Source organism: Chelon labrosus, assembly GCF_963514085.1.
Source record: "Chelon labrosus genome assembly, chromosome: 23".
Lineage (NCBI taxonomy): Eukaryota > Metazoa > Chordata > Actinopteri > Mugiliformes > Mugilidae > Chelon > Chelon labrosus.
The window spans coordinates 12,156,557-12,179,604 of NC_140356.1; the positions used below are offsets into that span (position 1 = coordinate 12,156,557).

Genomic DNA, 23,048 nt, shown 5'->3' on the forward strand with positions numbered 1-23,048 from the left:
AAGCTCGTTTTCTTCATGAAGTCATTAAAAAATATACAGCTTCTTGGACTATTTTACTGCAGCATTAAAATTTTACAACGTTGACCGGCACATGAAGCACCTCCTTGGGCCAAATTTGTAGTTCTAAAATATGTATTTGTGAGATGCAGAGGTTCTCGCAGTTTCGCCGGTATCCTTCCTGATTGTCGAGGTGCTGCATCAGTGAGGCGGTATGGTGCAACCCTGCAGCTCAGACACTTTTTATTTATTTTTTTTTTCCCTCTAAACCATGGCTTGGCGTTTTCTGAGTTTCTGGTATAAACGGTTGTTTCACAAACGTGTGTGAACGGATGCTGCGGCACGTCATATTACCACCACCACGAGTTGCATAAATGAGTATTGAAAGAGGAAGAGGATACCAGACGGTTGATGGCTACATGTCAGTTTGGTAGATTTGGTTGTGCCGTCAATCAAACCTCGGCATTGTTAGGTGGATTTTTAGAGCAGCAGCGTCCTAAAGGTTAGAAAAGTGTGGTTATATCTAGGGACTTCCGTTTTAAAATCCCCAGACCGTGTAGAAAATGAAAGTGACACTGTGGCGTCTTCCACCCAGCCATGGCACGCTGCCAGACTTGCAAATGAGTCTGGTAAAACAGGATTGGATTTGCCACCTTTCAACCGATACAGAAAAAACCAAAAACCTCTGTTTGCAATTCAATACTCCTACAAACAATCAGAGCAATTTGTCGTAAACAAATTAAACTTCCTGATGCTCAGATAACACGTATGACTGCGACGCTGTTCTGTCCATCACCCATAAAGAATGCCTTTGATTGACCTGGCAGATTTTTACCAGAGCATAATCAGTTCCCAACGGAGCTACTCCAGACCAGTCTTCTGCCACAAACTATGTGTTTGCAGACAAGTTGATCTGGCTTCACCTGCTTGTCACAGTTACCCTTCCCTTGGACAGATTACGTCCTAGCTGCTCTACTTAAGTTTGCCCTGTATCCCGAACAAGCTCAGCTCCCAATCAGCTTTTATTCCACGTCTGTGAATACCTAAAGAGCAACATAAAGGCTGCATCATGTACACAGTTTGAAACATGAGACAGGATGGCACAAGGTTCACCACAGGATGCTGTTGTTTCATTACGGTGCTCTGATGCAACACTTTGCAGTTTGGGTTTCAAGCGCACAGCGAGACCCGAGTGTGAGAAGTGAGGCGGGCAGAAATTGATGGAAATAGTGAAAGTCTTTTAAGCTTTCAGCCCTTGTTGACAAGTAGGCGCAGAGACAGAGGTGCGTTCAGCGGTCGGAGATGTAGAATAACAGTCTCAGCCGGTCATATGACATTCAGGGAAGGTTTTAGCGGAGGAAGAAAACACGGGCTCACGTGGAACTGCTTGCCCTGATGAAACACTCGGTACTGTGTTAGAGAATCAAGTGTACGAGATTTGGACTCTTTGTTTGTTATTCGGCAGAATGAAAGGGAATCTTAGGGACGAGGCATGACACAGTTAGCCCTGTTATGCATAAGTCATTCTCAGTGAGACAGTTTTGTCCGTCCGTCCGTCCGTTCCGCTCTTGTACCTGTAATATTCTGGGATCAAATGGAGGTCATTTCTGAAAATTTAGCACAAATTATCCCTTCAACTGGGGAATGAACTGATTTGATTTTGGAGGTCAAAGGTCAAGGGGACCTTGCAAAACACTTCTCGGTTTTTGGCCATAACTGAAAGTTCACACAAATGTCATAGAATAATAGAACGAACATTAAACTAATTTCCAAATTGTCAAAGGTCATCACCTTTATTAAATTAAAGTCTACATATATTATATGAATCTGGACAGACATGGATGCATGTTGAAACTTAAAAGGTTGGTAGAGGCGCACAGCCGAGAGGAGGAAGCTCCAGTTCTGTGGTCTGTTTCACCGTTTCAACATGCCGTCTCATTCTAACCGTCATGTTTGTTAGAAGAATATTAATAAAAGCCTAATTAGATGAGGCTGGGCAGCGAAATGTTTTCTCTGCAGATCTACACGTGTTCATGTTTCTCCATGTGCGATTAATCCTGTGGCAGCTCGTGGTTGTTTTTCTGACATCTCCATCACGAGATGCTCCTCGAGTCTTCCTCAATCCCGGGAGCTAAAATCAGCTTTGCCTGATGCCCCGCGTCTAGGAAACGACAGTCTGTTTATCAGACAACAAACATCCAGCCTCTGTTGAACTTTCTCTGTCGCACATCCCTCTTTTTGCTCTCCCTATCTCTCTGCCCCTGCCGCTTATATGTATAGAGGAAGTCTCTTCATTTTGATGGTGCTCTAAAAAACATAGAAATCAGGCACATTGGACACTAGTGTCCCTGGATTATTGGGTTCAAATATTCCATTACACATTATATACTGTGAACGCGTTATGTAAGGGATTGGATGGCCCGTGGTGATGGGGCTATATGCATGCAGAGACAAGTGCTTTTCTAACAGAGCTTGGCTATAATCCACTGTGTGTGTCAAAGATGACTGAGCAACTGCTGACATGTGGCAGAACGATGGGAGTAAAGTTACATGCACACATGCACTCGCGCTCGCGCACACACCTCAACCAATCACAGTCCCTCACTGGGTGGGCATGGCAACTGGAGATCTGTGGGAGTCGGGATCATCTGGAACTTTTTTCGGTTTTTCTGCATGTGCAAATGGGTGTATGACGGCGTGTTTCCTCCCACTTGAGTCGCTGCGATGTGCATATATAAGTGAGATGCCGTGTGTGTGTGTGTGTTTCAGTGATGGATAAATTTGAGACGGGGGTGGGGGGTTTGTCTCTTTACATTCCAAGACATGTGATGCAGAACAAGTTAACTTGTGCTTCTTGGGAAATCTTGAAATAGATTGAAACAAACCAGAACAGGAGGAGGGAGGTGGAGCAGATACTCGGCTTAGGCTTTGATGGAAAGATAGCGGAGAACAAGACGAGGTAGATCACCCTGTGGCTTATCCAAAGGTGCTTTTTCAGAGCGGATGGTGGATGATGGATGGGGAAAGAAGAGGCCGCGATGCAGGTGTCTTGGAATGAGAGGAATGCTTGAGGACAGTTAAATCTTGAGTCACCAATCTAGAAATAGATTTAATTGTCGAGCTGGGGGATTTCCACTGCCGCAGTCAGGTGGTCTGATTGGTAGACGATGGCGAGTTGTTTTAGTTTCGGTAGCAGATTAAACAATTGTCTTGGGCAATGTTTGTATCTTCGTGTGCTAGGAGGTGGAAGAAGAGAAGTAGGAAGGGAAATGAAAGAAGATATAAGAGGGCAAAGCTTCAGGATGAAGGGAGGAGGGGTAAAGGTCAGAGTTCAGCCTGATTCAGCGGCGATCATTAGGAGTCTTGTCCAGCATTCGACCACCTTTGGGTTTGGCAGAGGGGGGTTTACGCTGAATAGAATAAAACTTTTTTTTTAGTTTTTGTGAGTTTCAGGAACTTCAGGAGCAGAAGATCAGGAGCAAGAGTTCAATGTAGAGGGAGGTGGATGTGGAGGATAGAGAAACGGGGAAACTTGGGGGGGAGGGAGGGAAGAAAAGTGGGAGAGAAAAGACAAGGGATATGAAAAGGGAGGATGACGGAGAAGGGGGGAGAGGAGAAACAGAGAACGTAAAGAAACGGGACCCCTATGTTTGTGTGTGTGACCTTAGGCTCCTAGCTCCATTGGCACTCAAAGACCTTGAAATTTCTCTCTCAACGGCAACACAAGGCGGATTAACCCCCTCCCCACACACACACATACACGCTTTTTGGGCTTTCGAAGCTGTCCTCCAGTGATGGTTATTCAATCAGTGCCATAAGAGGGAAACCGGCCTCTGAGCTAAAAAAAAGCTTTGTTTGACTGTTTTATCTCAACAATGTGGAATATTTGTTGAAATTTATCATATCATGTGAATTTTCTATTACAAATGTATTAAATTAGCGGCGGTATCATATCACGACGTTGAGGAAATGAATCGCATCTAATAAGGCTAACAAATAGGTCTCACAGGGTCCAATTTTAGCATTGCAAAACATTGTTGTTGGTGATGACCCACTTTAACCTGGTGCTGGCCTGGAATCTTTCCCTGTGTCTGAAAGAGGACGAAAAGTGGAAGCGAAGGTCACATTAAAGTTAAAGAGGCACAAAATGAGGTAAAGATGGAGGAAGGGAGAGGATGTGGAGATGTTTGTCAAGATTGTTTATCAGGCATAATTGTCCCAAAGGCGCTTTCACCGAACAACGGATTCTCTGTTGCAATTTATCTCTGTCAAATTACAAGCTTTTCGCTTTATCAAGAAAGCCATTAGCTTGAGCGGTAACATTCATAAATTTGTGTCAGCTAGTAAATCTTTTCATCTGAACCTTCAAATGGTGCTTGTTAGCTCGTGGTTACGACATCGGAAGTTGTGTACACAAAATGTTTGGTTTCTCACTTGGTAGAATCGATGATGAGTCGTCAAAACACATTTGCTAGCGTTAGCATCAAGAAGTCAACAAGGCTAACGGGTTTAGCAAGCTAACAGCTGTGTAACTGAAGGTAGGAGATTCTGAGGCTTCTTCCCCTCGAAAATTTCCAGTTACGAGATGAGTGAATAACTCAAGAGGGCGCCGTTCATATGGAGTTAACTTGTGAACACGTCATTTGAAGGCAGCATGAACCTAAAATGCTATCGTAATCGTCATCTTTATCAGCTCAGCTGCCTGTACCAACAGTGTTCTCTGGTCACCTCAAAACGGCGTCTGCTTATTTAATAGAACGTAAGGTGTTTATACTTTCAGTGGTAATAGTATTATTAAATGCTGATGATAAGCAGAGAACATGTATATAAAAACTGGGTAACTGAAAGATAAATATCCTCAGATTACTCCAGGGCAGCAGAGCCGAGGTGTAACGGTTAGATTTTCCAGAGGTTCAGATTTCCCTGACAAAACAGCAAACTGCGTCAGTGTCAATCCCTCGGCAAATACTGGTTCTCTCCGCCTGCTGGCTGATCCTGAAGCAGCTGTAAAGACACTCTTTAACAATAATTAGCTACTAATGAGCTGCTTTTACTTTTTTAGCAAATGGGATAATAACTACGTGCATTTAAAGGCAGGTCTGCACAGCAAATACACCGATCAGCCACAACATTAACACCACTGACAGGGGAAGTGAATAACATTGACCATCTTATACAATACAATGTTTTGCTGGGAAACTTCTGGACCTGGCATTCATGTGGATGTTACTTAGACATGTAGCACCCACCTAGACCAGACCAGGCACCCCCACCCCACAGCAATGACACTCAAGTCAAGTCACAAGCGCAAGGTGTTGACCTGGCCTCCAAATTCCCTAGATCCCAAACTGATCAAGTATCTGTGGGATGATCCACAGAGGGCCCCTTCCCTCAACCCCTAGGACCTAAAGGACTCCCACTAACAACATTCTGTTGCCACACACCACGGGACACCCTCAGAAGGCCCACGTCCATTCTCTGATGAGTCACAACTGTTTTTGGAGGCACAAGGGAGACCTACGCAATATTAGGACGGTCATAATGTTATGCCTGATCGGTGTAAGTTCATGTGGGTGTCATGGTGTGTATGCAGAGGGAGTGAAGCTCTAGCTGTTCGTGTGCACATACTGCAGCTCGCTTTTAAAGCTTGTTAACTTATTTATTTGGCTCAGCTTCACTGCAGATGAGCTCAACTGTTTAATTATAAAAAATGCGTGGAAGTGGAACCTGTGTTTTAATGCGATGGACGGACGGATGGATTTGCGCACTAAGTGATTTAAGAACTACCCAAAAAGAGGATTTACAAAAGGAAAATAACAGTTGTTGGTGAATGGCTTGTAGGTGTATAGATCGGCTGCTAATGATCGTGGTACCCCCGCCCGTAAAGTTGTTATTGTTCTCTAATAAATCTGGATGTAAAACAGGTGAATGTTATGTTTCAGCTTAGGAATCTAGCTGTAGACATGGCCAAACAAGTTTGACTCCTTGCTCGTAAATAGCAGGAATGAAGGGAGTCTTGAGAAAAATTAGGACTTGGTTTCAACATGAGAGTGCCTGTAATAGCAGAATAGCTTTCCAACAGGTCAAACTCCGCCACACACTGGTGCGTAAGAACACGCATGGCAAGATGTTTTCTTTGGATACGTAACAGCCGCACAGCCCAGCCAGCTGGATTTATAAATCATAAAACAGGAAAACGCTGCGGGCTGAAGTGTTCAACTCCGATGTCGGATGATAAGAAGTGGACGCAGAGGAAACCTTGTTCCTCTTGTTTTGTCTTTGTCCACAATTCATACTCACCCTTCAGCCTCGCTCCCTCCGTCCCTCTGTCATATGTCAGTGGCCAGCTGTGCGGCCCCCAGCGGAAGGGAGACGGAGAAGCGGACACTTCCTCATATGTAAACCATGTGTGATTCCGTCCGCTCACATTGCCTTCCGTTTTTAATGCTGGTCTTGTACGCCAGAGCCCCCCCTCCCCCCGACGCCGAACAGTAAGGTCAGGCCATCCTGCCTCCAAGAATTTCATTAGCGTTGATTTCTTCTGCGAAGTGTCACGTGGCCCGGGTCACGCTGCCTTATTATCGGGGAGTTAAAGAGTAATAGAGTGTGTGTGCGGAGTCACTCAAAACCCGGTGTAGACCTTCCACCCATGGGAGTGAAGCTTTTTTATCACACACGCGTAAATCTCCCCTGATAGCTTTAAAGCCTCGCGCATGTGTGCTAACAGTAATGCGAGTGTGTGCTCAGAGTGGAAGGAATACTGACCTTTCTCCCGCCCACTGTGTGTTTATTTGGAACAAGTGTATTCTCGGAGCCGAGGGCCTTTTGAGCGCGTGCGCGTCCGTAATTGTGAGTTCGACGAAATGCTGAAGTGCTTTGGCACCTTCTTCTAAATAGAGTCATCCAAGTGAAAAGAGCTGAGAGGGAGATGAAAGATGCTTTAGAAGCTGCTGCTGGTGTGTGTGTCTGAGGTTACGTCACACTGAGTCTAACAGAGTGTGTGTGTGTGTGCATGGTTTTAAATGTGCTTTATAATGATTGGAGCTTGGTTTAATTAGAAACAGGGTGTGTGTTGACTCATGAAGAGGCGGTGGGTGCTTACAGCTGATGCTGAGATTGTGTGTGTGTACGTATCGTGGGGTGAGCCGGGGACAGTGAATGCATCGTGCAGATGTTAAATGCCTCGCACAGTGAGACATGGTTTTTCTATTCTCCCTCGCGCGTTCTTTCTCCTTTCTTTTTTCCCCTCCCGCCCTTCGCTTCGCTCTTTACGATCAGATTCACTCCTCCCTGATTTTATCTTCATCCATCCCTGCTCCTCTCGTTATTTTCCTTCTCTCTCTCTCTCTCTATCTCTCTCTCGGCCTGACATCAGCCTTTCCCTCCTCAAATTTTACACATTATAGGTTAATGGGAAGAGCAACTTTTTGTCTGGTGCTGCCTCCTCCTTCAGCACTGTTGACTCATTCTTTCCATCATTTATCTTTTTGTAAGGATTATTTCCTTCTCTCTCATGTACCGGATACTACTTTGAGAGACAGATCTCTACAGAAGCATAGAAATACTTGCATTTGGGCGCGGAACACATCTACCACTACAGTATAATCAGCTTTGTCCTCAAGGAGCCCTGAATCTCTACTGTAATTTGGACATTTTAACTGTAACCTAGATTCAGTACACACTAAATCCAAGTGCATACCTGATTAGCGAAAAGAGGGTTATGGTTTTCCATTTTCCCCTTTTTTTTTTTTCTCTCCATATATTTTAGCCAGAAGCTGCAAAACAATACTGACCTTGTGAGAATAATCACTTCCATTGAAATCCAGAGCCACGGTTGGTTGGCTGACAGCTGCAGATCAGAGCTAGGGGATTGGGTCACATTGTTTTGTGGCTGAAAGGACAAATCTAGGATAAGATGGGACGGCTACATCGGATAAAGACATTAAAACCTGAGATGCTGTATTATACACGAAACATTTGACTATAGCTTTAACCTGTTGTTCAGCACTGAGAATCCTGACTTTCAGCAAGGATGCTTTAATTTCTTTACCTTAATTGGTATAAATTCATTGTCAAAGTACTTTACTGAAGTAGTGCCTCTGGCTGAGCGTAAACCATTTAAATGTAGTTTTATCTAAAACGGCTGAAAACATTTTTCACATTTTTTTACACTTAAATCAAATTAAATTGTGGGCAGATCAAACTGAATGAAAAAGAGGAAGTGAGGATGTGATTATAAGTGCGCTAAGCCCGGATCAGACTGCAGGAGTTTCGGTCTCATTTAACCCCCGAATTCGCCCCTCCCGAGAAATCCAGTCCGGACCTTGCTCGGCGCAGGGGTTCGGCGCAGATTATCTGGTAATGTGAGGGGGTTTGCAGATCTGAGATTAAATAACTCGCTGACACAGTGGGGACCTGCCCCGATTAATATCAAATATATCACATTTTTAGGTTTTAAATCTGGATGATTACATCAGACCTTACACAATAACCAATGAGAGAAACAAGACTAAAAGAGCTCAGAGCCCTGATGGTGTTATGGTGAATGATAAACCTTCTAGTCCTCTAGGCTAACGTTAGCTTGCATATTACTGTTGTCAGATATTGAAGCCGATGGTTGAAATCTCACCTCCAGTAACCTAACCTAAGAATAAACATCAAATTTTGCCCGCATCTCCTCAAATATTACAAGGTTAAAGCCTTTTCTTCTCCTTTTGCTCTGATTGCCTGTTGGCAAACCCAGCATTCAGGTGCATTGTAGTGTGGAACAGTGGGTTTACAATAAGCCGGTACACCACAGTCTCCCTTTTTGTTTGCATCCGTTTCCACATGACCTCAAGTGATCTGATGCGTTCAGTGGCCTGTTGATCTGGCACGATGATCTAAATAACATCCTGCAGTGTGCGATGTCCTATTATTTTCAGATCCTGTAGTGAGTGCACACTTGGCAGAGAAGAATATCCGCGAAGTTTCTCCTTAAGTGCGTGATGCAACTTGATTCGAGAATTTCCTTCGGTAGAGCCCAGCTTTAGATGCATAAGCAAAGAAGTGTGGGTTTGAATTTAGTTAGTGGCATCTCCACCCTTGTGCAAACATCTAGGCTGGGGTGATTCATGAATAAACGGGATGCGTAACACGTTCATATTTCATTTCAACGTATCATATACCAAGATTATTTTGGCAAATGGTAGTAAAACTAAGTGGAAGTGACTGGATTTAACTTGTCCACTGTGTCATATCTAAACAGTAGCCCTGCATCAAGTGGAAAAAGCTGATACACGTCATTTGACCCGGCTTCCAGACCTGGTTAAGCTCAGGTTTTGTAAACGGCTGTTCCGGAATTTGATTGAAACGCTAAAGCCGTTTAAACAGATGTAACTGACTCCTGAATATCTGCTGCGAGATGACGGCAGATCAGCCTGCAGGCTCGAGTGCTTGTTCAATAGACCCGTGCGTCTCTCAGTCAGGATAGGTGACTGCGTAAGTGTGCGCGTGGTGTGACCTCAGTCTAAAATAGATTTTTAAACTGCCTGTCGTCTGCATCAGCGTAAAGTGACCTGGGCTGCACATCTAGGCTGCTTGCTCTACAACAGTGTGTGTGTGTGTGTGTGTGAGATCCTGTTCATGTGTGGCTTTTCTTTATATTTGTGTTTAGTCTGCTTTTGTCTGTGCCCTGACTCTGCACGGACAGTTCTGCTGTGTGTGTGTGTGTCTAGAGTGTGTACACACATGGAAGTGAGCTCCTGTTTCTGTCTTTGTGTTCACCTCTTATTTTGTGTGTGTGTGTGTGTGTGTGTGTTTGAAGAGGGGGCAGCTCCCTGGTTTCATTGTATCCCTCCCAGATTCCCCACATACCAATGATAAGATGTCATTCCTTGGTTAAACGGGGTGCGGGGGGTGTGCATTAAAATATGACCCCCACCCCTTAATATTAAATGTGTGTGTGCTGGGGAGAGCGCTTATCTGTAAGTGTGTGTGTGTTGGAATGTCCCACAGTGGATTTACATTTCACGCCTTTTAACTGATAACGGTGTTGAGATTTGTGCGCTTAATGCTGTGTATTTTGTGCCACATTACCAATCAGCCAAACATTATAGTAATGTGAAATAAAATATGTTTGCAGACACAGTCATCGACACACATGGGACGCACCAAGGTGACGGTCGTCTGTTCGCCGGTGTCGGACAGTTGCTAAGCATCTGCGCTCCTAATTTTGGCTGCGTGTCCCGGTCAGTTGGCACGAGTCGGACCTCTGTCAGTGGCTTGATCCGCTGATTTGGCATGCTGAATCAGTGTTGGACTGAGTCGGTCAGAGAGATCTCTATGATTGGCTTGTTTAGCCAGTTAGCTTAACAAACCAGTGTATGAAAAGGGACATGTAAGTGACAAAAGTAACGAGAGTAAATGAAATAAAGATGATCATCTAGACTGAGTAAACTGAATAAAACGGCCGATCAGCATGATTTAGTAGAGGCCAGCTTTGTACGGCCCTTTGTCAGTGCTTCTTAAGGCTGTTACATAGTCTGTCAGAAATTTGTTCTTGCTCCCACGTCTGCGAGAGCAAGAAAAAAGTTAGTTCTGGCCAAGCTGGATCACACTGTGCTCTCTACCGAGAAGAGATTAGCTGTCACGCTACGAATATTAGCATCTGGCTGCTCACAGAGTGGCAGCTAGCATTTCCTCTTTTCCGCATTAACCACGCCCACTTCCATTTTCTGACCAATCACATAATAGTTGCCGGACACCAATGAACGAAGTTCTGCCCGGTTGATGTGTCGAGAAAATTATATAATTTTGTTCTCTCAGCCCTAGGTGCAAGAACAAACTTCTCGCTTCTCGCTGAGTATGTATAAAGATGATCAACTAGACTGAGTAAACTGAATAAAACGGCCGATCAGCATGATTTAGTAGAGGCCAGCTTTGTACGGACCTTTGTCAGAGCTTCTTAAGGCTGTTACATAGTCCGTCAGAAATTTGTTCTTGCTCCCACGTCTGCGAGAACAAGAAAAAAGTTAGTTCTGGCCGCTAGCATTTCCTCTTTTCCGCATCAACCACGCCCACTTCCAATTTCTGACCAATCACATAATAGTTGCCGGACACCAACGAACGAAGTTCTGCCCGGTTGATGTGTCGAGAACAAGCTGAGAGAACAAAATGATGTAATTTTGTTCTCTCAGCCCTAGGTCCAAGAACAAACTTCTCGCTTCTCGCTGAGTATGTATAAAGATGATCAACTAGATTGAGTAAACTGAATAAAACAGCCGATCAGCATGATTTAGTAGAGGCCAGCTTTGTACGGACCTTTGTCAGCGCTTCTTAAGGCTGTTACATAGTCCGTCAGAAATTTGTTCTTGCTCCCACGTCTGCGAGAACAAGAAAAAAGTTAGTTCTGGCCACTAGCATTTCCTCTTCTCCGCATTAACCACGGCCACTTCCAATTTCTGACCAATCACATAATAGTTGCCGGACACCAACGAACGAAGTTCTGCCCGGTTGATGTGTCGAGAAAATTATATAATTTTGTTCTCTCAGCCCTAGGTGCAAGAACAAACTTCTCACTTCTCCTCCCAGCTAAAAGTAGCTCTTCCATTTTCCTATTCTGTATGAGGAAAACTGCCATCTACTGGTATGAAGAGTTATTGCCTTTCACACAAGTCCACAAAGTACATGGTAGTTGGTCTTTGGCTGTAGTTTTCGTGGTGTGTTCAAGTGCAACTTATTGGCCCAGACACTGATGGGGTACCAGTAGTTCCTCGCTGACGAGTTGTTGTGACCATAGCTTCAAAGATAGAGAGACTGATTCTACATCTTCTCGTTTGTCTTTTGTTTTACTGTACATCATTCTGTATTAGGAGCTGATGTAAAACAAGTTGACAAGTCGGTTTTGGGTTTACCAAGTTCATTTGCTTCTGGAAATAGAACCGAGGAACGGCGAGACAAAAAGAACAAAGTGTCACATTAATGTAGACTGTCTGTGTCCGCTGAATTGTGTTGTTTTTTTTTTTTTCTTTCCGCCGTCACTCTCCCTCTCATTTTGTTTGTCTCTCTGTCTCCAGCATCTCCCCTGTCTCTCTTTTTCTCTCCAACCTCCATGACCTTAGCTAAAGCCTGTGGGGAAAAGAAGAGAGAGAGAGAGAGAGAGAGACATAGACGGAGAGAGAAGAGATGGGATTTTTCCCCTCTCATTTCTTTCTTCTTCTGTCTGTTCTATAAATAGCAGCAGAGCACCACAGTGTCATCTGCTGAGCCATAACTAGAGCACAGTGTGTAGGGACTGTGTGTGGCTACTAGTGTCAAAGTGGATATATGTGTGTGTCAAAGCCTGTTGGATCTCTGCGTGAACAGACCACTTTCGACACTTTCTTTATGTTAAAACATACTTTGATGGCTAACTAACACGTATTTCACTAAAAAGTCTATATTTCTATTAAGAAAATAACACATTTAGTCTTAGTAGGCAGCTATTGAAAGTTTGTAGCTTACTTGGCATATTTTAGGGATAGCAGCTTCTGAGCATACAGATGAGCCGTTATGTTCTGGATTAGAGGGTTGCTACTAATTATTAATGGATAAAAGCGAATTTTCTTCATTAAACAATTTGCTTTTGAAGTGTAAATCCTATCGTCTAGTCCTTATAATACAGACAAAAGAACGGGTTGAAAGTTTCTTTTCTTTTCAGCTAACTGTTGATTTCACTCCACTACAGCCTATGGGTTAGATAGGTAGTCACTGGATTGAATCACTAGTCTGACAGGAGACATGTGTGCACATAGAGTGAATTAGCATGGCTTTCCTCCTCTACCTCGAAGGTTGAAGTGCTCTTGCACAAGGCACCTCTTTATCAGCACCATGACAGTTATTGGGTTTTATTTGAAGAAACCTCACACTTGGCAAAGATCAGGTTTTATGATAACACTATAGCGGTCTAATCTACGAATTCAGTGGCCAAAACTGGCTAGAGAACATGGTCATGCATATGAGACCAAACACAAGACAAGAGAATAGCTAACTGATGTCCTTGTTCGCTATCAAACAGACAAGAATTGGGTCTACAGGTGGTCTGCATTTCATATCAGTCATTTGAAGGAGTTTGCTAAATTTGGGTCATTGTGTATTCAAAGGCTGGACGTCAAGACTCTACAGGGCGGACGGAGTCTTTGATGTTATGTCAAGAAAGAGACAGGTCACTGATGTTACAAGCACATCTTATTGTTCCTTGCTAATGTTATGGCAAATCAAAAAGGACTTTATTCCAACATTGACAGACAAGAGTTGTTTCGGAGGCTCATAGATATGTTTGTGTTGGAGCATCTCAACACTTGGCATCAATGGATGTTGTAATAACAAGTATATAGTGATTTGGGCATTCATTTCAGTGCTTTGTTGAGATTATTCAGGTACCTTTTTTCTAAGAAGGCATTGTTCTTTATGCATCAAACTTCTGTCTGACATGTACGTCTCTTTTGACAGGAAACTTGAGTGTACTCATTCATTTTGCATCCCATTAATGCCACAAGTTCAAACGTTGCAAAGCTTTACTCTTAATAGTCACTTCCATGGTCAGTTTGTCAAAAAAATAGTTTGCCAAACACAATGCTGAGTCAGTGGGAGTTGTACAAAAAAAACACACACAAAACCACAGATATTGTGGTCAGTGAGGCCGGAAGTTCAACCCACCAGATTAGGAGTCAATCCCTCATAAGCCACAGTTGCATGATGTAATCACCACAGAGGAAGATCACATGGATGGTGTGCAGCGCTCGGTGCCATTTGAACTGAACGGGAAAACCCCTTCTGTCTTTTAATGCCTTTGGTTGGGTGCAAGGATGAACAGCTGCCCGATTTGCAACCGTCATGTGCGATAAATCATTTTAGTCGTGGTACTGGGAGGCAGTTGCAGTTTGACAGAAATGGTTTTCAGTATTACTTTCTGCTTTTGAAGTCCCACATGCTGTGAAAGCACTGAAAACCTTAAATCTTTATGTAAAGAACATTTGAGTTTATGTGCCATTGTTAATCCCTATAGCATGTGGAGGAAATGTATCCTCCACATGTATTATGGTCTGTCTAGAGTTGTCTTTTAGGCTGACATCACCAAATTCATGATAAGATTCTGGACACAGGAAGTTTTTCTCCTGATTCATCTGATAGGAGGTTTTATGTTCCTCTGCAGCCGCGTTAAGTTAATCAGAGAAATTAGTTTCTGTGCTGAGATAAGACGTGTCATGGGAATATTACTTATCTCAAAATCAAGAGGTCAGATGTTGGGTCCTTGCAGGAGACTACGTCCTGTTGATCTTTTAAGGTAAATTCCCTACTTTACAAAGTTGGTGTCATGTTTCGGACCAAACGCTAGAACTGTGGTGGCCTTGGAAAATGCTTTCTTGTATTGGCTTTGACAGCTCAGGCCTCACATTACACATGCAGGTTGGTGAAGTAGAATCAAGGCAGAACATCCAAACCTTCTCTGGAAATTAGAGCACAGATTCACCAGAGCTAGCCAGTGTTCACAGATAACTGAATAACTTTAACATTTGCTTTGTATTTATTTCCAAATTAGAAAATAATCTCTTCGTGTCTGTGCTCTTCTGTTGTTTGCGTCGCAATCAACCCGTCTCATATAGGAAAGGTTTGCACCGTTTAAGGAAGTGCAAGGTTTCGCTCGACGTTGCCGTCCGAGATACACAGCTCACAGGGCGTCCAAAGACATGCTGGTTAGGTTGACTGGTGATTCTAAATTGGCTGTAGGTATGAGTTTGAGTGTGAATGGTTGTCTGTCTCTCTGTGTTAGCCCTGCGATAGACTGGCGACCTGTCCAGGGTGTACCCCGCCTCTAGCCCGATGACAGCTGGGATAGGCTCCAGCCCCCCCGCGACCCTTTACAGGACAAGCGGTTACAGAAGATGAATGAATGAGACACAGCTCACAGACTGCCCCTCAATCACCATTTTCCTGGCTGTTTGAACCAGCTGTTCTTGAACATCTTTTCCACAACCGGCCCTTCCGTTTGGTTAAACCGTACTAATCTCGTGACAAGGGGAAAAGCAATAAATTTACAGAATTAAACACAAAGTGAGGCTCAGTTCCATGGAAGACGTTTGAACATGTAACAGTTGGAAAATCACTGCTTTAAATGATACGATGAAAGATTTAATTATTAGCGTCATTTCATTTTTAATGACTCCCTTTAGCTGCCAAGGTTTTTATGCTTTTTATTTTGTTCGTGCCGAGGTTCGATGTAGAATGGAGCGATTGTTGATGTCATTAGTAACACCTGTGTTTATCCTATCATGACAAGCAAAAAGTGTGCGCTGAAAACGGCCCGTCATCCGTTCCTTTCTCCGACAATTACAGAGCGATTAGCGCCAGGTGTGGAGCACCACTTAGAATATGCAAAGAAAACCACTCCATCTACTGCTAGGAGCACAAAGCATTTCCCTTGTGTTTGTTTTGGACCGTATGAGCGTGACCAACTGATTGATGCGAGATGGGAGTTTTGATATTTTTGCCGCCTCACGAGAGGAGCCCATATAAGCGCTCCCCTTCTGTGGTCTTCAACCTCATGCGTGGAGATTTTCCGTAAGGTCCAAGTTCAAGATATGTGATGTGTTTGCTGACATTGGAACAGAAATGGCGGAGGTAAATGTTAAGTTAATCCAGTATGATGTAATTTCACCATATAGAGTTTTGTCTGAATCCAGCAGCGTCACCCTTTTGTCGTGCCTTTGCATTTCCTACGTTACGTTTGTGTCCACAACTTCCCATAAAAACCACAAGCTCACGAGTTCCATTTTAAGGCTGGATACTATAAGTGGTCCCTTGGGTTGCAGTCGCAGCTGGGAAATCTTGTAGCACTTTTCTGCTAATTTTCCATTGCGCTGGGCCAGTATGAGCTCGGGATGGCTTTTCTGAGACTGAGGTGCAATTAACATTTAACACAATAAATGCATAAGAAGGCCCACCCGTCTTTCCTGCTCACGTGCGGAAACACACGCACATGCGCAGGACGTAACAAAGCAGGGGTGACGGAGAGGTCAGGTCTGTTTGTTTACTGCTGTCCTTCCTTTGTGTCGGCGAATGCGTGCGGGTTGTGTTGCGCTGTCCATTCATTGTGTTGTGGACGATAAACAGCTCACCTCTGTCACCCCGTTGTTGACTCGGGCTTAGGGGAGAGGGCGTCGCTGAGCGAGCAGGCGAGATGAAGCAAATAGAGAGATGGGGAAAATGAAAAGAAAGAGAGATGAGAGAAAAAAGAAGAGGAAGATTTGCAGCTGCTTTGTTTGCTTGTGGGCGGGACCGGAGCTTTTTTATTTTTATTTTTTTTACAGGGTTACGTCTGTGCAAGTGGTTAGTGCGTCTCCTTGGGTTTATCTGAAAGCCTGTGTCCATTCTCCCTGCATCAATATTTCAAATCTCTCTTCCTCTAGTGCTGAGTGTGCATGCGTGGTCTCATGTGTGCAGCTTAATGCAGCCGGCTAATGTAGTTACATGTAGGCTAAAATGTGCATGTGTGCCTGATTGGGTACGTGATGCATTAAAGGTGCCGCTGCCATAATGCAACCAGAGGTGTTCTTAAATATTACCTCTTGGTTTTTGGGACGTAAAATAAAGATAAGAAGAAAAATACCAATCAGAAAATGTTGCAAAGTCTCAGTGGACGCTTGCAGAGAGATAAAAACTATACCCAGGAGAGAGCTGAAGGCAGAGACAGGGGCAGAAAAAGAGCCAGACAATTCAGAGACACCGGAGGGGCTGATGACAAACAAACCGGAATGAGAGTGAGATATTTGCAGAGATAAATGGAGACAGAAAGACGGACAGAGAGAGAGGGAGAGATAAAAAGAGAGATGCAGACAAAGTCAGGGGGAGAGATAGCGAGACAGATGAGGTTGTAGATACACCGAGGGAGGTGAGTGAGGGTGACACAGACAGGGAGAGTGAGACAGAAAGTTAATGGGCGGCTTTAGAAGGTAATGGACTGTAGATCCCCTGTGGTCCCACGGCGGTCCCATTCAACCTGTGTACTTTCGGCATTGTCTGCTTGATTGTATGTTCCATATCCAGATGCTCCCTTGCCCTGGGGCCTTTGCACAAGAGTGCAGAGCACAACTACACCGTGGTAGAGCTGTGGTTTAGCTGCTGCTTGGAGAGGAAATGTATGACATTTTAAGTTGAATCTGTTTGCTAGTTTAGTTCCAGGATAAGGAAAAGTTAAGCACGTGATGCAACACTGTGTATGTTATGCCTGATGATGCTCTCCTGAACCTTTGTGTGTGTTTAATGTGAGGGTGGCCGTGCATGCTTGTTTGCAGAAGAACAGGTTAGGGTGTTTATGCACGCGTACAGCTTCTGCTTTGCGATATCACGTACCGGATATTAAATCTACGCCTGTTTTTTATTGATCGCAGTCGAGGAGGGTTTTCACGTTTGTGAGAGAAGTCGGAAGCCATCGAAAGCTTTCTGCATGTGACAGCAGAGCGAGAGGCGACGCACACTACGCTCCATGTTGCATTTGGCACCGAAACCACACCACAGTCTACAGCGCTTCCGCACTCTGTGGTTGTTGCTTGTGCACACACACTTTTTTTTTTCGTGGTGCTATTTCTGTATGTTAAGAGACATATTTCAGACATTGAGGTCAGCCAACAGCCGACTTCTATCTTTGTGTACTCACCTACAAAGTTTTGGAGCGTTTCACAATTTCCTTTCAACAGATAGGTCGACATAGGCCTGTTATAGTTGCCCTCCTTTCTTGGCCTGGCGTCCTCGCCGGAAGGCTGCATTTACATGGACTTGTTGTCCCAGTTTATGATAGGGTCTTTGAACAATCCTGTTTTGATAGTAGCGTATGTAGACAAGTGAAAAAGAAGAAGTCATTGGTCCTACGTTACGTGTGGGGCAGCGTGTCCGGTCACGATAGAAATCACTAGAAGAATATTACTACGTGGCCAAATCTACAGCGCAGTGTTGTTGTTTAATAGTGCTACGCCCGCTATAAACCGCCATAAAGTGTCCACATTTTCAACAGCCACTGTCATGTTAATTAGAGGTTAGGCCAACACTGACTGGAATGTCTTAATTAAATCGGTAGTTGGGTGTCGTAAACATCACAGGCGCCTGCACAAACAGCAGTAATCAGTATCTGGGATACCAGTATTTGTCATGTATATGTGGATACATGATCAAAATTTGGATACGGCTCATAATCTGGGAACTGATGTGCATGTCCAACAATCAATGGCATTTCTTATTTATTGAACATACTGATATGTTCTTAGGAGCTCTTTGCTTGGGAGTGTTGAGGGATTATCTTGACCAAGTAGTCGACGTCTTTTTTATTGATTATGAACTTAAAAACCAGCATAAAAAGGTAATTTGATGTTTAATTTTGTCAGATTATACTTCAGAATCAGAATCAGAATCAGAATAGACTTTATTGCCAAGCATGATCGTACATACAAGGAATTTGCTTTGGTGTTGTTACGCCTAAAATAAAATAAAATAAAATAAAATATAGAAACTATATTATACTTGCAACGGAGCGTGTCTTTGTTTTGGAGTAAGATGTTTGCTGAAAAGGCCAAGAACTGCACCAGTATGTGCTTTCCAGCACTTTTTTAGGTAGGATTTAACTCTAAACTCTTCCTTTTTGTTGAAACAGCAAGTCTGCTCCGACTGCAGTGTCCTTAATTAGCCCAAACATTAGCTCTGTTTCAGCTCACTGGAGACTTCTTATACCATCTGGACTAAAGGTCTGTGCTGACACTATTACATGCGTGTGCAACGTCTACATGCCATGTTCTTACCCCCCTGCTGTATCTGTAACCCTTTTACTACTGTGGAAAAAAAGTCATGTACGTGGACATGTCAGCTACCAGGTTTATCTTTCGTTCCTCGTAGATTACTGAGAAATTCACCTGTGAAAGTTTGGTCAAATATTGAGCAACAGCCAAATGTGTTTGCTAGTGAGTGAGACTGAGCACGCAGCAGTTCACCATGGGGATGGCTGTCAACCAAGGCGAACCGCATGACAGTGAATTCTGCTGTCATCCACCCTGCCTCAACATGTCTGGGATTATTTTAAAATGTTGTAACCCTCTCTGGTTTGATCTTTTCCTGATTGGTTTCCCAGGTATATTGGGTTTATTTTTGTGATTTAGGAAACCATTCATTGCCTCATTATCTTTTGTCCAGTCAAAACAGGTCCTACCAGCACATGAATAAATATGAATATGAATAAATAGTATGCATGCATGCACGCACGCACGCACACACCTGCTTTTGTTAAGAGGGGTTTGGCAAACTGTAGCTCGGCTTGTTTGCCAACTGTGAAGTGTGCGGTACTTCAAGAGACAGATGGAGCGCTTACATGTCGCATGAATGGGCGTGCGAAAATGTTTTCATAACCTGTGATCGTAATCGCAGTCTAATCCGATCGCCTGGTTTGCATCACACTTTTGCATATGGTTGCCTGGTTACAAATCCTGTCGCTTCAGTTTAAAGGGAGCGATGTGGCCTCAATAGACCATGCAGCGTTTGTGAAATTTAGCGACTTAATTTCAGTTTTGAGGCAACGCGATTGAGGTGGTGACCAATGGGAGTTTCTCCAAACGTTTATGGCAGGGAAATGCTGTCCACGACTTTGATCGCAAACCCAGATGGTGCTCGGTACATTCTCGGTATTTTCTTTTCCGATAGAAAGCGATGACGATAAAAAGAGTGCTACCTTGGCAACCAGAGCCTGGAACGTCCACTAGCATCGAACAGTCGTCCAGAAACGGACGACGGATGACGAGCGAAACGTTTTCTATGTTTACCACTTTGTGCAGCCACCCTTCATGCACCATGTTGCCTTCTTCTTACAAAATAAATTAAACCGCCGGGATGCATTGTGCGTCCAGTAAGCTTGGTCCCAATTGTGCTGCAACCAGTTACACGTTTTCTTATGTCCATGTGGTGTAGGAAAGTCTCCATCTGACTTATCAGTTTAACCTGAGGTTTTAATCCATATTGTATGTAGGGCTGTGTAAATATGGACGGTTCGGTCAAGTTAAGCAATTGATATAAGTAACTTTTGGATGTTGTGCTGGATGTTTTCACTTGTATCCCTCCTAATTTGAATAAAAGCCGTGATCTTAAAGATGAGAAATGATGAATAAGACAGGTTGAATCTTGATTAATGGAAGCAAAGCTCCCATGTCGCACACTGGCAGTCTGCCTTTTCCCACACACTAAGCTCTGAGTCAGGTACATACACCTGTTTGAGGGAGGAACTGCGTGCATTTCCCAGAAAGGTATGAAATCCCCTGCATCATCTTGTGCTTCATCTGCTCCCTCCATGTTTGCTCCTTTCATTTACTTTTTGGTTTGTCATTCCATCCATCCTCCTGACGACCACGGTTTGACCCTGCTATTTTCTCAGTCTGGTGCACAGTCATTCGTCCGCATCTCTTGTTCTTTCCGTCCGGCTTTTCCCTCTCAGTCTGCCCTTCTCCGCTTTAACTGATTCTATCTCCCTGCACACCTCCCCCTTACAATATTTATCCTCCTTTAACTGCTCGCTGCTCTCCTTTTTTGTCCGTTTCTCCCCCTCGGCGTTTCACTCTTTTTCCAGCTGTCAGCCCTCGGTGTTATGCTGTTTGTCTCTGAACTCGTCTTGCTATCCATTTTCTCTCCCCCCCTCTCTCCTTCGTTCTGTCTCTCCATCTATAAATAGCAGTCTCGTGGGCTGGAGGTGTTAGCAGCAGCAACAGCAACAGCAGCAGCAGCAGCAGCACATGATTCATATTTTCAGCTCTGCCGTTTTATTTACCTTCACTAGTGTCCTCCAGTCTCTTCTCTTCTCTTCTCTTATTCAAATTACTCTCACCCCAGTAAACTCTTGTGTGTGTCTGAGTGCTCTCCCTCAATGGAGGCCGTGAACAGTCCTGGCCTCCATTCATCACGTGGGAGTTTAAAGTCTCCCCTTTAAACTCCCCACGTAACCTCCAACTGCTCTCGAACAACTTCTCGGTGGCCAGACGTGGAAACAACTTGTTTTATAGGGAAGCCAGATTTATGAATGTGAATCACGCCAAAGTGAGTCAGTCTCTGCAAATTTTACAGAGCTGCAGAGACAGAGAACTCTGTGAGCTCTGTTTACAGCTGAGTAAAGTTTATCTCCTCCACCTCATTGACAAAAGTGCACGAGTTGTGTGGCAGAACAGTGTGTCATACACTATATTGCAGAGTTGAGGTCAGCCGCTTTGCTATCAGCTGTAGCAACCGGAAGGTTGAGTGATAAACCAGAAGGTGCCTCAAAAAGCAGTTCTGTAGATGTCTTATATTGTCCAAAATATAGTTAACGGATTTTTTTTACTCCTCAAACCTCTGAAGAAGAATATTGCCCCATACCGAATTGATCAGCCTGAGAAATGACATCAGCAAAGACAGAGGGAGTGCTATGGGATTAATGTTGAAATGACTGATTGCCATTTATAAATCAAAGATTATCTGTGATAATATGTCATAATTGAGAAGAGTTTGCTTCATAGTTGGTTTTGGCCTGTAACCAATGATTATCTCACAGTTTTACAATTTTAAAGCCACTGATTAAAGTCCCAATGGATCGACTAACGGAATTTTCCTCTCCTCCTGAAAATCAAGCCAAGTTTGCTCTGAATTTGCTCAGAGGCCTGAGTTGGCATCGCTCATGCATGTTGGATCTGGGAGCCGGCAGTGCTGCTGGTGAATAGGCCTGAAAAGATTTGAAAATTCAAGGTTTACTTCGACACAAAATTAGGCCACTCCCCTTCGTGCAGGATGAGTAATCAACATTTTTAAAGCATTTCCCAGCAAATTACAAACTCTTGAATACCATTAAGAATACCTAAAACTATTTTTTTTTTTTGTCAGTGTTGGACCAGTTGGCATTTAGTGAAAGATGTTTCACATAAAAAACATGAACATTGAATTTAATGTGATGGGACCTTTAAGTGTTTTAAGTTCTTTATTCGTCGTTTAATCAGTAGACAAAAGTGAAAGACAAAATCCCATCATGAGCAATAATTAGATAGATTTAAAAAGACTGATTGTATTTTATTGATTGATATTTGTCTGATTGATTTTAACTATGTTTTTTTAACCTTTTAATCTTTTTTAATTACTGCATTTTTGAAACATTTTAGAATTTGGCTGTTTATTCAAGCTTGTTTGTTTTTCCACTGCCTGACTTTATCACTGACCATTTATAAGTTCTCATAATTGCAATAAAATGGACAAATGCATCTTTTAAAGCAACTGCAGACGCTACGGCTTAAACACACACATATATTCCCATCAAACTTAGCGTGTACATTTGTGTAAATATGCCTATATATGCAGTTCAATTCATGTACAAACACGGAGCATAATCACTCACATTCATGCAACCATCGGCATGCGTATACACTCACTGGCATACTTGGAAACGCACACTTACTCATGAAGAGGGGGATATTGAGGGACCCATTGAGCTGAAAGGTCTGAGGTCACATTTAAGGTCGGCGCTTGGGTCACTTAAGGCGTCCATAGGGGGAGACCTTCAGGATGATGATAGATTAGTAGAGACAGATTGAAGAAAGAAAAAAAGAAAAGTGGCACAACATGACTCATATCTGATGCTCTGTGCTGACTTCATAGGATGTGTCTGGTGTCTGTGTGTGAATGCCAACCCCACCAGCCCCTCATCACTCTTCTTTACCACCACGTGACCCCGGGGTGAACCGATGAAACAAAGGGTTTGGTTTTCAGTAATGGAACATTTTTTTATTTTTTTTTTTTGGAACAAATTTTTGTTCTGATTTAATCCCTTCTAGCTTCAGTCATCACTGTTAATCCACGATTATTTAAATGTGTTGCTAAAATAGTATCTCTTTCGCCTTTGTCTGCTCCTACTCATATCTCTCCTTTCTCATCTTTTTTTTTTTTTTTTATCTTTTGAACTTTCAATCACCTCTTCAGTGTGTTTGCACACTGCATGTTTTATTTTAAGGCACCTATTTCTGGCTTGATTGTTTCTGTGTAATGGGTAG

At 43.4% G+C, this 23,048-nt stretch overlaps 1 protein-coding gene across 2 annotated transcripts in view; it reads left to right on the forward strand.

Moving 5' to 3' along the window:
* wnk1b (WNK lysine deficient protein kinase 1b) overlaps positions 1-23,048 on the forward strand; it is an 89,109-nt gene that overhangs the window by 5,455 nt on the left and 60,606 nt on the right. The gene's annotated exons all lie outside the window — the stretch shown is intronic.